Raw genomic sequence first — 12,784 nt, 5'->3', positions numbered from 1 at the left:
ATAGTAACAAAGATATACAGAACAACAGAATCCTTTTAAACTGTATTATTTGAATTGTTATTCCTTTGCATCTACTTACGTCCAACCATCAGGATACCTGTGTTGGGATACCAAACTGCTGTGCTGGGATACCAAAGAGTGCGAACTATTTAGTGTCACACTGAAAAACTTTTAAAATGCATCAGAATAAAAGTCTTAAGAGTTATGTAATATGAGTAGGCAATAATTTTACTGTATATTGAAGTGCTGTGCAAGTGTAAGAAATGTTCATAAACTAGTTTAATGTAGTAGAAAAAATCCAGACTGAATAGTCCCATATCAAAAAGAACAATGTGAGAACAAAGGGCCCGATTCACTGGTATGTTAGAAAAATTTTGCACTGCTCAGGTAGCATGAAGCTGCCCTAAGCCCAGTTTAACTGGGCACTGCTGGATTCATCCTGAATAGTAGAATCCTCAAGAGACACAGCACTGCCATAGGGGCTGCTGCATCACCCTCCATCACAGCTACCAAGGGGGGGGGGCATAAAATCCTTGCTCCTGGCTAATTTCTGGCTGCTATAATGGCACCTGGCACACCATTGCAGTTGGACCAGGAAGGAATTATTGAAGCCACGCTTGCACACAACTAGTGGCCCAAACAATGACATAGAAGTTGCAGATAGTATGCTGGAGTAGAGGTGGTGTCTACCAGGAATAACGGTTTCTGCAAGGTTAGACCACAACATCAGGCCTGCCTGTCAATTTTGGGTGAGGGGACAGCAGCCATTTTGTCCTGCTACCAAAGTTCCTCACAAAGCCCAGTCAGTCTTTATACACTGATGGGCAAATGTGGTTAAAGAGTTTAAAAAACAGCAATAAATGACAGTCTTAGATATTAGTTTAGCTGTATGGCAACGCTCTCTTTAGAAAAATCAACCGTGTCACCAGTTCTTTATTTTGTCCTGTTAAGATGTTATTCCAAATGGAGTTATATTGTCTCTATCTTCAGATATTTGAGTTAAAAATAAATAGCTAAGAGACTGCCTTAATTATTATTCAGCTAGGGGAGTTTAAAATGCGGGGGGTGGGGGGGGGGAGAGGAGGCATACCATTGGCAAGAAACATTGCTATATTTAGGGAGGAAATATGAATGAATAGCCAGGTGGCAGACGGAGTGGAGTAGTGCACAATGGGGTAGAAGGAGGATTGTAAACATACCAAATGCTAATTTGTTCTATTTGCAGCCTAAGGGCTTGATCCTGAGGAGATAGGAGTACTTGTAACCTTATCAATCCTTAATTCTGGGCAGAATTCCACTACGATATGCCTTGTGCTAACACCACTTACTTAAAATTAAACACTAGATTGCTAGAGGTTCCTACACATCATCCCCCACTGAGATTTTTAAGTATTTTCCCCCGTATCCAAAAAATAATGTTCTGGCACCCACACCTGTGGTACCAAAGCATTTCCTCCCACAGCAGCATTCCTCTGTTGACTAACTAAAAAGGAAAATGTATCTGCCTTCCACCCCCATGAATAAATGCTGCTTTCAGTCGTTGCCAGGCTGGAGGGAGACTTGCTTCAATTTGCTCATGTTCACATGTATCCACAAAATACTTCTATATCATCAGAGTAACAAAAATCCACCCCCTCCCCGCCCCCAATAGACTACACACAAGATACAATTGTTCCTATCATACATGCATTCATCTGACCTTTCTTTCCAGAGATTCCCTAATCCACTGTGGGGGAAAAAGAAAATTCCTAGAAAAATCTGCCTAGCATAGAAACTTTCCTTCTTTAATTATCACATGAGCTTTGTCAGCAGACCAGATCAACAAATTTAGAGATGCAGTGCAATGCACTGAAAGAACTGAAATAGAAGTTCAACAATGGATATTTGCTTGACTAACTTCTCCCCACTAGGTGTCTACAAGGTGCAATTCAAATTTCAGTTATCGCTACAATGAAAGTGTGATGCTACCATTCTCTAAATAAAAATAAGATAGATAAGTAGCTTGTTTGGATGTTATTTTGCTAAAGAAAAGAAAATTAATATAATAAACCAATGAAATATCATAAAATGTATTGTATATGATTTATCACACCATTTATAATGCCTTATCCTTAGATGAAGCAGTTTAAGCATCTGTGGTTTCCTGCACTGAATTAATTCAAATATTTTTACACAGACAAACTACACTGATCAATCCCAGATTCCTGCAAAAAATGCCATTCTGAAACTTAAGCAGACATTCCATAAAATATTATATATACACTGACTGCAAGGCCATGCTGGAGATAAATGACAGCATCTTAAATTGGTAAAAATACAAAAAAAAAAAATTCATATTGCAGCCAGACCTAAGTGTCTTTCCATCCTATTAAGAGGAAGGATAAGTAATCCCCTCTGGAATCCTCCTCTGACAGGCAGTTAAGAGGTCACCCATAGACTGAAATCACTTCTGCAAGGAAATCAGCTTTCCATCAGTCAGAGGGACAGAATTCTGTCCCCACAGGTGTAGGATTGGGGGACAAACTAACAATTGTCAACACAACATACTGCAAGTACAGCCAATCCATTGCTTGGAGGCAGGGATTTGGCAACCAAGTGTACTTCTTCCTCTCACTTATGGACCAGAATCCTTGAACCATTAGATTGTTTCTACAAACCCAGACAGGAAAGTTGCAATACACTTAACAAAAGCTATTCTTCCTTCAAATACCATCATTAAGATTCAGAAAGCAATGCAGTTTCTCAAAAGTAGTATAAAACATTCCCATACCAAGCTGCTAAATATCTCCAATGAAAAAAGTTTGTTGTAGAAATCTGTACATAAACTTGCCAAATTGGAAGACATTAGTTATATTACTAAGTAACTCTGAAAGGGTTTTTTTGTTTTGTTTTTTAAATATATGGGGAAAGTTTTCAGAGATCACAGGGAAAGAAAGGCAAAGCATAGTTCTTTCCATAAATCTCCCAACATAAATGCAAGTAAATATTAATTTATTTTTAAAAAGTTTCTAAACACAGTCCATTAAAAAAAAAAGCAGGAATAAATGCATTATGTACATATATCTCTAAGTTCTAATGAAAATAAACCAACGGGGCAGTTTTTCATGTGAAGTTGTAAGGATTGCTCATAGTGACTATGAACAAGAGATTGAATGCTGACATTTAAATCTAAAGTTGCAATGCTATGAAAGCTTTTCAACAATATAAAGATCTAACATCTTGCTACGCTCATACACCACACATATAATTGAAGTAGGAAATGCCGTCCACTCTTTGGTTTGCTAAGTCAGCCAATTCCTTTATTAAAAAAGAATCGTTACTACAGCTTGGGGACACCATGCCTGCTTTGGTTCCTGACAAGAAGTTAATAAACGCTGAAGTTTAAAAGTTGGGAGCGTCCTGCGAGCCTCTCTCCCTTCCCCAAGCCCCGGTGCGGGTCGCGGCGCGGTCTAACAGGGGAGCTGGCTCCCGCAGCAACTGCACAAGACGCTGCACACAAAGGGGAAAGCGGCTCCTGCAAAGAGCCTGGCTGGCTGCACAGGGCAAACCCGGAGCGCTGTCTCTCGCCATCTCGGCCACGGGCAGGACTAACTACGGGCTAAGCTAGGTTTTTAACAGCCCAACGCCCCCCGCCGCGGGGACGCAGGCTGCCTGCAGCACGGGGCAGCGCTTCCTGCCCTGCCTGCCTGCCTGCCTGCCACCACCCCCGGCGCGCGGGGCTCAGATCCTGCCCCCGCTCCGAGAGGCCCCGGCCGTGCAGGAACGAGCCCAGCGCCGAAGCCCCCGGCTCGCTCGGGCAGCTCTTCCCCGGGGCAGGCGGGGCCGGGCGCGTACAGCCCTTACCGTCCGCAGCGGCTCCGCGCCGTCCCTCGCTCCCTGCGGCCGGGAGCCCGCTCCAGCCCCTGCACCCGGCACCGCCGTCGCGTCCCGCTCGCCTCCCGCAGCTCCGCTCGCCGCCCCAGCGCCCCTCCGCTCGGTGCCCCCTCCCGACCCGGCGTGCGCCCCGCCTCCCCACGCCCGACCAACCCGCTCCGGCTGCGAGGGCCGGGCGCCGCCCACCCGGCCGCGCTGTCAGGCGGCGGGCAGCCTCTGCGCTGGCCGCGGCCCCGGGCGCCTGCTGGGTCCGGCCTGGGTCCTGCGGCCGCCGCGCTTCCACCCGGGGGCTTCTCCCGGCCGGCCGGGCGCCGCCTTCAGCGGGAGGCCGCCCCCTGGAGCCGCTCTCCGGGCCTGCCCGGAGACCCCCAGCAGCCCCGAGAGGGCGGAAATTGGGGCCCTCCGTTGCCCCACCGCCCCGCGGGTGAGCAGAAGGAAATCAAGGCCCGCAGCTGCCCCTCGGTTACCCCGCAGGGACCCCGGGGCCCGCTGGCTTTTCCTGGCCGTGGCAGGTGAGGGGGCTGGGGGGGCAGCCGAGTTGTGACTGTTGTACCTGCCGCCCCGCAGTGTGCGTGGCGCTGTACGCACAGCCCCGGCCCCCAAGGCAGGCCACTGGCCTTGTGAATCCGACTCAGCGCAGCAAAGGACATCAAGGCACAAAGGGGAAGGAAGGGTAACGGGGGAGGAGAGTTGGGCCAGTGAGAGATCACCCTCTTCTCGGCATCTTGATCCTCTTTGGGTGTTTTGTTTTGTTTTTTAATAATAATGTAATACATGAGGGTCGGGTTGAGAGTGTCCAGAAGACAGGCCTGGCTGTACCCGTATGGGTGTATTATAGGTACCCACTGCAACGCAGTGTCCTCTTCATTGGTGGCTGCCCCAACAGCATGATGCAACAGGATGGTGTTGTGTCAAAACATCATCCTGTCACAATGTGATGACATTTCCCAAGTCCTCAAACTTGACCATGGGACAGTCCTATTTAAAAAACGAGGCTAGCCTGCAAAATCTGGTACAGATGATAACGAACCCTTGTGCACTGCTCACCTCCATCCAGTGGTACATGCTCTAAGCTGTCGCGAACCCAGAGCTGCGAAGGACCTAAGTGTCACTACTGTGAACAGCCCTGGTTTGGCGGTGGGGGGGGGGGGGGGAGGATAAAGCAAGAAGCACAGTGAAATGGGAGGCAGTGGGAGCCAAGATATTAGGCAGGTATAATTAATTATCATTTTACAGTGCCAAAGTATGCTAGGCTCCACACAGTACAGATTAAAAAGATATAGTCCTTGCTCCAAAAGAATTTACACTCTAAATTGTATATGTGACAACAGTGGGTGTAACAAAAGCACATGGGTTGCAGCAACAGGATCGTGCAGTTAAGGCATATACACATCATGCTAGAACAGGTATTTGATTGTCTGTAAATTAAATAATAAATATGTATACAAATGTTATGATTTACTTGTGGGTGTCAGTGTGCAAGTGGGTCTTGAGGGATTTCAGTGAGAGAGTGGCTTGGCAGGTCAGTTCTGGAAGGACATGTAATGCATAGAGGCCAGCAGCATGGAAAATCATGCAGAGACAGCCATGCAAGAAGCAAACAGGTAATCCAGGCCGTATCATTGGGGGTTGGGTATGAGTGGACAGAGTCACAAGATAAGGGACTAGGCTGGATGTGTAGGCACAGGTGGAATCTTGAAAGCAAGGACAAGAAATGTAAGCTTGGTGTGGTGGAACAGGGAGAGCCAGTGGAGGGATTCAGAAGGGTGGGATATTGTAAGATTGACGAGCCAAGAAGATGATTTTAGCAGCTGTGCTTTGTATGGATTGGAGAAAGGTGATGTGAGTGTCGAGGAGGTCAGACAAAAAGCAGTTGCAGTAATCAAGACAGGACATAAGGGCATTGACAAGAGTTTTGCCTATCTGGAAAGCGGGAAAAGGTCAGATCTTTGAAATGTGGTAGAAGAAACAGTAAGACTTAGGCTGATAAGATGATGCAGATGCCCAAAAACATATATGGTGTGAAGCCTGATGATTAAGACAAAAGTACATTTTTTTGTATGGAACTGCCCTGTTTTCAGTGGTTCATTCGTGGAAAAAAAAATCTGTTCATCGACTGATTGTAACCACTTTTGGTAGGGAGCAAAACAGATTCACTTCAGTACAGTCTAATTAGTTTTCACTCTCTCTAAAAGGTTAGTGGATAGTGGGCATGGAGGAAACTAAATATTTTTTGAGTTCTGGCTTACTTTTGACCCTATATTTTTCTTTTTAATCAAGGGATTTTTAATCACAAAACTCTGGAAAATCCTGAACTCTATTATTAAACTTTACATTTCTCTTTGGAATATTAAATTAGTTACTACTGTTATATAGGCCCAATATTAAACAAATGAGTTTTAGGGTAGGGTGTACTTTGCAGCAGGAACATTTTTTCACTGATCTGACTCCACAAGTTTTTAATTAGAACATAAAATCAAACTTTTTTTTTTTCAAAGATGTTCTCCTGAGGCAAGTTTTCCCATGATTTCCTTCTAGGGTTCTGTGGACTATTTAATATTTTTTCCTCCTCTCTGAATCCCCAGTCTCATTGCAACCTCTGCCTTTGCATCCAAGGAGAACTGAATGGACTCCCTTTGAACCATTAGCACCACTCCTTCATCAGTTCTTTAGGTTGACTTATCTCAGCACAGGTGTTTTCTGCTTCTGTGTACATCAACAAGCACAACAGGGCTCCAATCGTGATAGGGACCTGCCTAAACATTACTGTAATTTATATATTAAATATAATAAATTGAGGGATGTTGAGGGAACTGCCAGGCCTATCCATCACACATTTGTTAAGGGTTAAAAAATGCAGGACTAAAGGCAAAAGTAGAGGAAAGAAAAAAAAGAAAGGTACCCCTCTTCTTTCCAGACTGCTACTTCTGGGATTTTCTGTAGCTGAGGGCAGAAACCACATGAATTTTGAAGGGGGTTAGAAGGCTGGCCTGGTTGGAAAGCCAGTTCCAGGCATTGGTCAGTCAGTTAAGGATTTAAAGAGACGTCAAGAACCTCTGCAGTTTGGGGCCTTGAACTGTGGGTGTACAGGTGGGGAAAATTCTATTTGTGGGTGCTTCTCCTCTGAACAGCTGCTTGGAAAGAAATACATGACCCAGTCCTGCAAGCCCTCTGCAAGTAAAGAGGGCATGTATTTCAATGGAAGTTACATTTGTGGAGGACTTGCTTGATCAGGCCCAAAGTTTCTTCTGAAAAATGTCATTAACCAACTGAAAGGCAAAGCCACAATGTAACATAACAAGCAAGGAAAATTGTCAAACCAAGCAATTGGGGAAAAGAATTAAAGACAGAAGTGGGGGAAGGGTGAAATAAAAGAGGACTCAATTCACAAAAACTGGATTAGCAAGGTGCAAGCCACATTCACAGGAGGTGTGTGCTGTAAAGGACATCTTTAATCTTGCATTCATCGGGACTCCACAGAAGGACGGCTGGCAAAGGCTGCCTAAGGGGGTGCAATAAATCAGCGGAACTCCCATCTACCCTAAGCATACCATTCTCTGGAGCTGGTGCTGATCACTTTGAGGTTTGTGATTGCTGTCTGTTAGCAACTAGGTGAGTTGAGCCAGAATACCAGCATCTTTAAAAATAAAAAATAAATAATTAAAAAGGTGTGCCATCCCCCCTGCCCTCAAAGGAGCCCCAACTGATCAAATCAGCAAGTAGTGTGGAACTATACAAAGTGTCACAGCAAAGTAGAGTTGGAGTTTAAAGAGGCTCCCTGGAGTTTTGTCCTTTGACTCTAAGACATCCTCAGTCCCTGATGCATGTAAGAGCCCTATCTAGGGCGATGCAGCAGTGTAACTGGATTAGCACATTTCTCTCCCCTATATTCAGAGGCAGTTACTGTGCTGTACTTGAGTGAAATTAGCCCAGGGAGCATATTTCCTTGTAGGAAAGAGGTTCAGCCTGATCTCAAGTTGGAAATTCAAAAAAACAAAAACTGAGGTGAGAGAAAGGAAACCAGGGTTGTATTTGTTTAAAAGATCTGAGATGAGGGCAGTAGCATCCACCAAACAGAATCCATGGGGAAGCCAGATCTCCCACAGCATCAAGTCCCTCACTTCAATTTCACCTGACAAACCCCTTTTGTGCATTCACTGTCAGATTACTTTTGGGGGGCAGGGAAGTTTCAAAATTCTTCTGCTGCTTTTAAAATCTTTTATATTTTAAGTCCAATTCATGTCCGGGTAATTCCATTGACTTCAGTGGATTTGCAGTGGGGATGAATTTGGCCCATTGGGGCAGATTGTAAGGGGTGTCTGTGTGTAGGGAAGTTCTGTTGGAAGGTGCTTTGGGAGGGGTGAAGTGTCTGCATCACTTGTCATCAACTAAATGAGTCCTGTGGACACTTGAGATGATATCATACTATTCTGGAATAGACAGATTTCAACCAGCAGATTTAAATGCAGTTGAGAAGTGCTGGTTGAAGATGAGTCCGTGTATGAACTGTAAGATAGACTCTTTATTCCATGTTCCGTGCATGTGTGTGTGTATCTATAGTAAGCCTGTGGCTACACCAGCACAGTTCACATTGTCTTTGCCAAGTTACTTATGTAAAACCCCAAAGGATTAAGCAGAAGTATGTGGAGTCAGGATAAACACAGAAAACCAAGCCAAGTTCATTGCAAACATGAAAGAAGGGAGAAAAAAATCTCAATGAAGAGAAAGAATTAAAGGCTGTGAACTGTGATGTATTCCTGTCATAGCTAGGATAAAGGGCATATAGTATTCCAAAGAATCAAGCTTAATGGATAGCCTTTGGAAGGCAAAACAGTAACATGAAAAGCAAGCTGCTTCTTTGCTTAAAAGTGTTTTTAACATCAGTACATTGCCACCCATGACCTACAGAGATGGAGGAGATGCTAAAAATCACACAGGAATGTATAAAAAGAAAAAGCCCAAGCTTGCTATCATACTGAGATGCATGGAAGCAAACCCATACTTAATAGACTGTAAAGAAGCTGAATGGGCACATGAGTAACAGCCATGCTGCAAGTAAAAGAGGTGAAGAATGGACTAGTTTTATGACTCATACGGATATTAAAGAGAGCAAAGGCTAGCTGCTAGTTGTATATCTTTACAATTCCATGTAAGATAACAGTCATATGTACTTATAGTCCCTACATATCACAAATGGAGAGCTTTTGGAGAACCTACTTGCTTTGTTTGATTCAAAGCAAGAATGTTTACAGAGGTAATAATGAGACTTTTGTTCTGCAGTCGACAGAATATGGCTGTGATGACGATATCTCCGAAACTCCCAAGATTTTTCCTCAATCCACCAAGATCACCCTGGCCTGACCAGGCACATAGAAAAAGCACGTGAATATCACTCATCTGACGGAGCCAAAAATCCTGACCAGTCATACTGCTCCACCTTCCTCTTTGGTTAAACTTTTCCACAATACTTAGAATCATTCAGAATGACTCTTAGAGCAATTACCCAACCTCAATACACCCAAAAAAAACCTTACCCCATGAGCAGTTTTTTACAATCAGTAAAAGGAGAAAAGCCAAAGAATTTTTTACATTCACTAGGGACCTTGATGTGCTAATCTATTAACTAGAAGGTGCTCCAATATTATGGTGATGAGCAAACTTACAAAACACTAGAGTGGGCTTGGAAACTATTTTGTTCCTGCAAAAAATGTCAATTGAAATGAATTCTTTTGTTTTTGTCAACAAAATTCTTTGACATTTTTTAGGTTTAATGTCAAAACCCAAACATTGGGGGGGGGGTTCATTTCTCAGCCACCGAACACTGAATTTTTTATTTTTTTCTAGAAACCCCAGAAATTTTCAACAAAAGCATTTTTCACAAAAATTTCATTTTGTCAAAAAGCTATTTTCTGTTCAAAACAAAATGCCAGTGGAATGTTTTTGACCAGCACTACAACGCACAGAGAGAAATATTTAATGGTTTTCTTAGCTGCAACATTGCAGAAAGTGGTAAAATAATGTGTTACAAACAACATATCTGCAAATGTGACATCTGTGTTTATTTTTCAGCCAAGTAAAATGATATAAACATAGATTCTGCCTCTTATTAAATATGAGTAATTCTTCTGCTGTTGGTGAAGTTCCATTACAACACTTCCCACCATCCTGTACAGATTATTTCATGTTCACGAAAGGTATAGGTCAGATAGCTCTGCAGACTAAAGTGTTCTGTGTAGACAACAAATACATCATGAGTAATAGTCTTATAAGCTTTTACAACTACTGTATCACTGATGCACCCAGTGTAAGTTAAAACTGTCTTACAGGGACCCCCTAGAAATTAGAGAATGTAATTAAATGTCTATAGCCATCAAATTTATGTCTTTTGAGACTATTAATAAAGGTGACAGTTGTGAGATGGGCTTTAATATGGACATCTGAGCTTGGGGGATTCCGATTCTATGATGAGGGGCACTATGCAAGAAACAGATAGATTTACATAACAGGGTGGTGTGTCCTCTTTAAGGAGTAGTGGGGGGGGGAAGGCCAGCCAACCCCGGTTCCATGACATGGGCTCTTTAAGGAAATAGGTGTTCAAGGGAGCAGCAGACAAGATGGGGGATGGGGACCAAGTCTTAATCAGGTAGATAATCATGATAAACACAGCTGCCCAGTGATTCTCAGAAGGGGAGAGAGGGCAGACAGCCTGGAGAAGAGAATTGCAGGGGCATATCGAGTGAGGAGAGAAAGTCCCTGGGATGGGAACCAGAACCAGAAGAGACTGGTGACCTGGGGAAGCCATCTTGAATCACAGTACAGCCCCAAGAAGAAGAGCTGTGGGGCCCCTGAACCAATGGGAAGAACCAACAGGGACCAAGGCAGGAGGAGATTCGTGGAAAAGACTCTCTAGAGAGGCCAGGGGCTGCCGTGAGACTGGCAGAGCTCCCTGACTCAGGAGGAACTGCATCAAATTGGGGAACTTGAAGCCCTGGAATAAGGGTTATATGGAAGCACCAAGAGGGAAGGGTGGGCCTGAAAGGGCCAAAGGAGACTGACTTTTGTAAAGACATAATAAATTAGATCCCCCCAAAAGGGGTTGCTTGAAGTACTCAGGGCTATGAATAAGTTACTCGGAGAACCAGGAGGGAAAAGAGGACAGGTGCCTGCAGGACCACATTGGTCCATGAGAGGTTGTGCTCTGGGATGCCACCCTGCCAGTTAGATTTAAATGAACTGCAACTCATTTTGTGTAAACTCTCATATGGTAAAGGCTCTCCGGTTTAGTCCATGGACTCCAGTCATCTGAGGCATCCAGTTCCCCGTAAAACAATTATTCGTAGCAGTCAGTGATCACTTTAAATAGTGATATACCTCGTAGATAGGCAGCACCTTCATGTCTTCAAAGCATGCAAAGCACAAGGCCCTGCCATGCAATATTTTCAAGTTGATGGTGAAAGTTTAGGAGCAGGTTGATCTTCCAACTTAAACAGAATTATTTTTGGATGGGGGGAAAGATATTTCAATATAAATATGAATGATCCAAATTCTGCATGGCAGTAGTATGTACATAAAATGTTCATGCATAAAATTCCTTGAGAGATAGCAGTAGCTTGAAACTAACATGAAATTAGGGCCCTATCCTGTGAAATCAATGGGAGTTTAAGGTTCATGAGAAATGCAGGATCTAATCACTTTCAATCGCTGCTTGGGCAATACCCTGTGCTGAAGCACCAGACAAGAATGATTCTTTGCTGCTACCCTGGACTAGAGTTGTTAGTTTTAAATCTTAGTCCTTTGGGATAAAGTTGTCAAATGATGAATTTGTGCCAACTTGACACCATGTTGAAATCAAGCTACATAGTGACAAAACTTCATAATCTCATGCTGGAATATAATCTCAACACAACGTAGCAGATATTGTTCCATCAGGTCCCAAATGGTAGCACTGAGAAAATCAGGGTTGTTTCATAAAACTGAGATAGTAATGGACACAAGGGAGTGGAAGAGTGTCTCTCACCTTCGCATATGATACTAAACTACAAAAGCAGTGCCTCTATTGTTCCTCCACATAACATTTTTCCGACAGGAGTAGCAGAGTGAAACTTACAATGGTTGTATTAGTTCCACCCCACTGTTGCAGCCAGAGCCATTGGACAAGTGCCCTCATCAGGAGAATCCTCACGGGTAGGTTTTTTTGGGGGGGCACAAATGAAAATAGCCAAGCATGTCCTCTGACATAAGCATTTTCATGTCTAAAGTTACTCACCTACTTTTGAGACACCAATAGAGGATACTTTTGAAAATTGGGGCCATAATATAAATTTATATACCACTGTTCTCACTGCAGTTGTCCTTTTTTGCAGTGTATTTCTGCTGTTTGTAGCTGCTATAAAAATTCTATATTATGAAATAATATGCATTACAATAAAATGTTTTTAAGAAAAAATTTAATATCAGTGTAAAACAAACATAATAAAATGATATACAACCTTTTGGGGGGAAAAATTAATTTCAGTTGGCATTGGCAAATTTAAAAGAAATGTTTGCCAGATATAATAAATTGTTACAGAAAGATTTTTTGTACTACTAATGTTTTAATCACCAAAAAAGTGATCAAATAAATTTTAGTTAGTATTTTTAAATATAAACAGAATAGTTGTTTACAAGTTATTTTCTTACAAAAGCAGAAAAAGACAAGGTGTCAGCTGTCCAACCTAAAGGAATACTGCAGAGAAGTGTTGTTTTGAAAAAACAGTTATGGGTAGCCGTTTAAGAACAATATATCAAAACAAGTATGCCCAGGACTTTGCTAAATTGGAAATAAAATCCATCAGTTACTAATAGAATGAGAGCAATGCTATCCACATGCTTCAGTTGTCATCTCCCTATTATCAGTGAGCCTCAGAATAAC

At 43.1% G+C, this 12,784-nt stretch overlaps 1 protein-coding gene and 1 long non-coding RNA gene across 2 annotated transcripts in view; one reads left to right on the top strand and one right to left on the bottom strand.

Annotated features, from left to right (window-relative positions):
- Nucleotides 1-3,963, bottom strand: part of PIK3R1 (phosphoinositide-3-kinase regulatory subunit 1) — a 77,728-nt gene extending 73,765 nt beyond the window's left edge. Inside the window, exon 1 of the mRNA XM_074952657.1 lies at nt 3,844-3,963. The gene's annotated coding sequence lies outside the window, so the exon portion shown is untranslated. The remainder of the gene's footprint in view (nt 1-3,843) is intronic.
- A 293-nt stretch (nt 3,964-4,256) lies between these two features.
- On the top strand, nt 4,257-9,667 carry LOC141988131 (uncharacterized). Its single transcript, XR_012639667.1, has 3 exons — nt 4,257-4,297; nt 7,354-7,485; nt 9,154-9,667. It is a non-coding gene; the product is annotated as an uncharacterized LOC141988131 (long non-coding RNA).
- Nucleotides 9,668-12,784: the final 3,117 nt, after the last annotated feature.

This window comes from Natator depressus, chromosome 5, assembly GCF_965152275.1.
Source record: "Natator depressus isolate rNatDep1 chromosome 5, rNatDep2.hap1, whole genome shotgun sequence".
Classification (NCBI taxonomy): domain Eukaryota; kingdom Metazoa; phylum Chordata; order Testudines; family Cheloniidae; genus Natator; species Natator depressus.
Note: the sequence above shows the minus strand (reverse complement) of the source record. Positions and strands in the feature narration are given on the sequence as shown.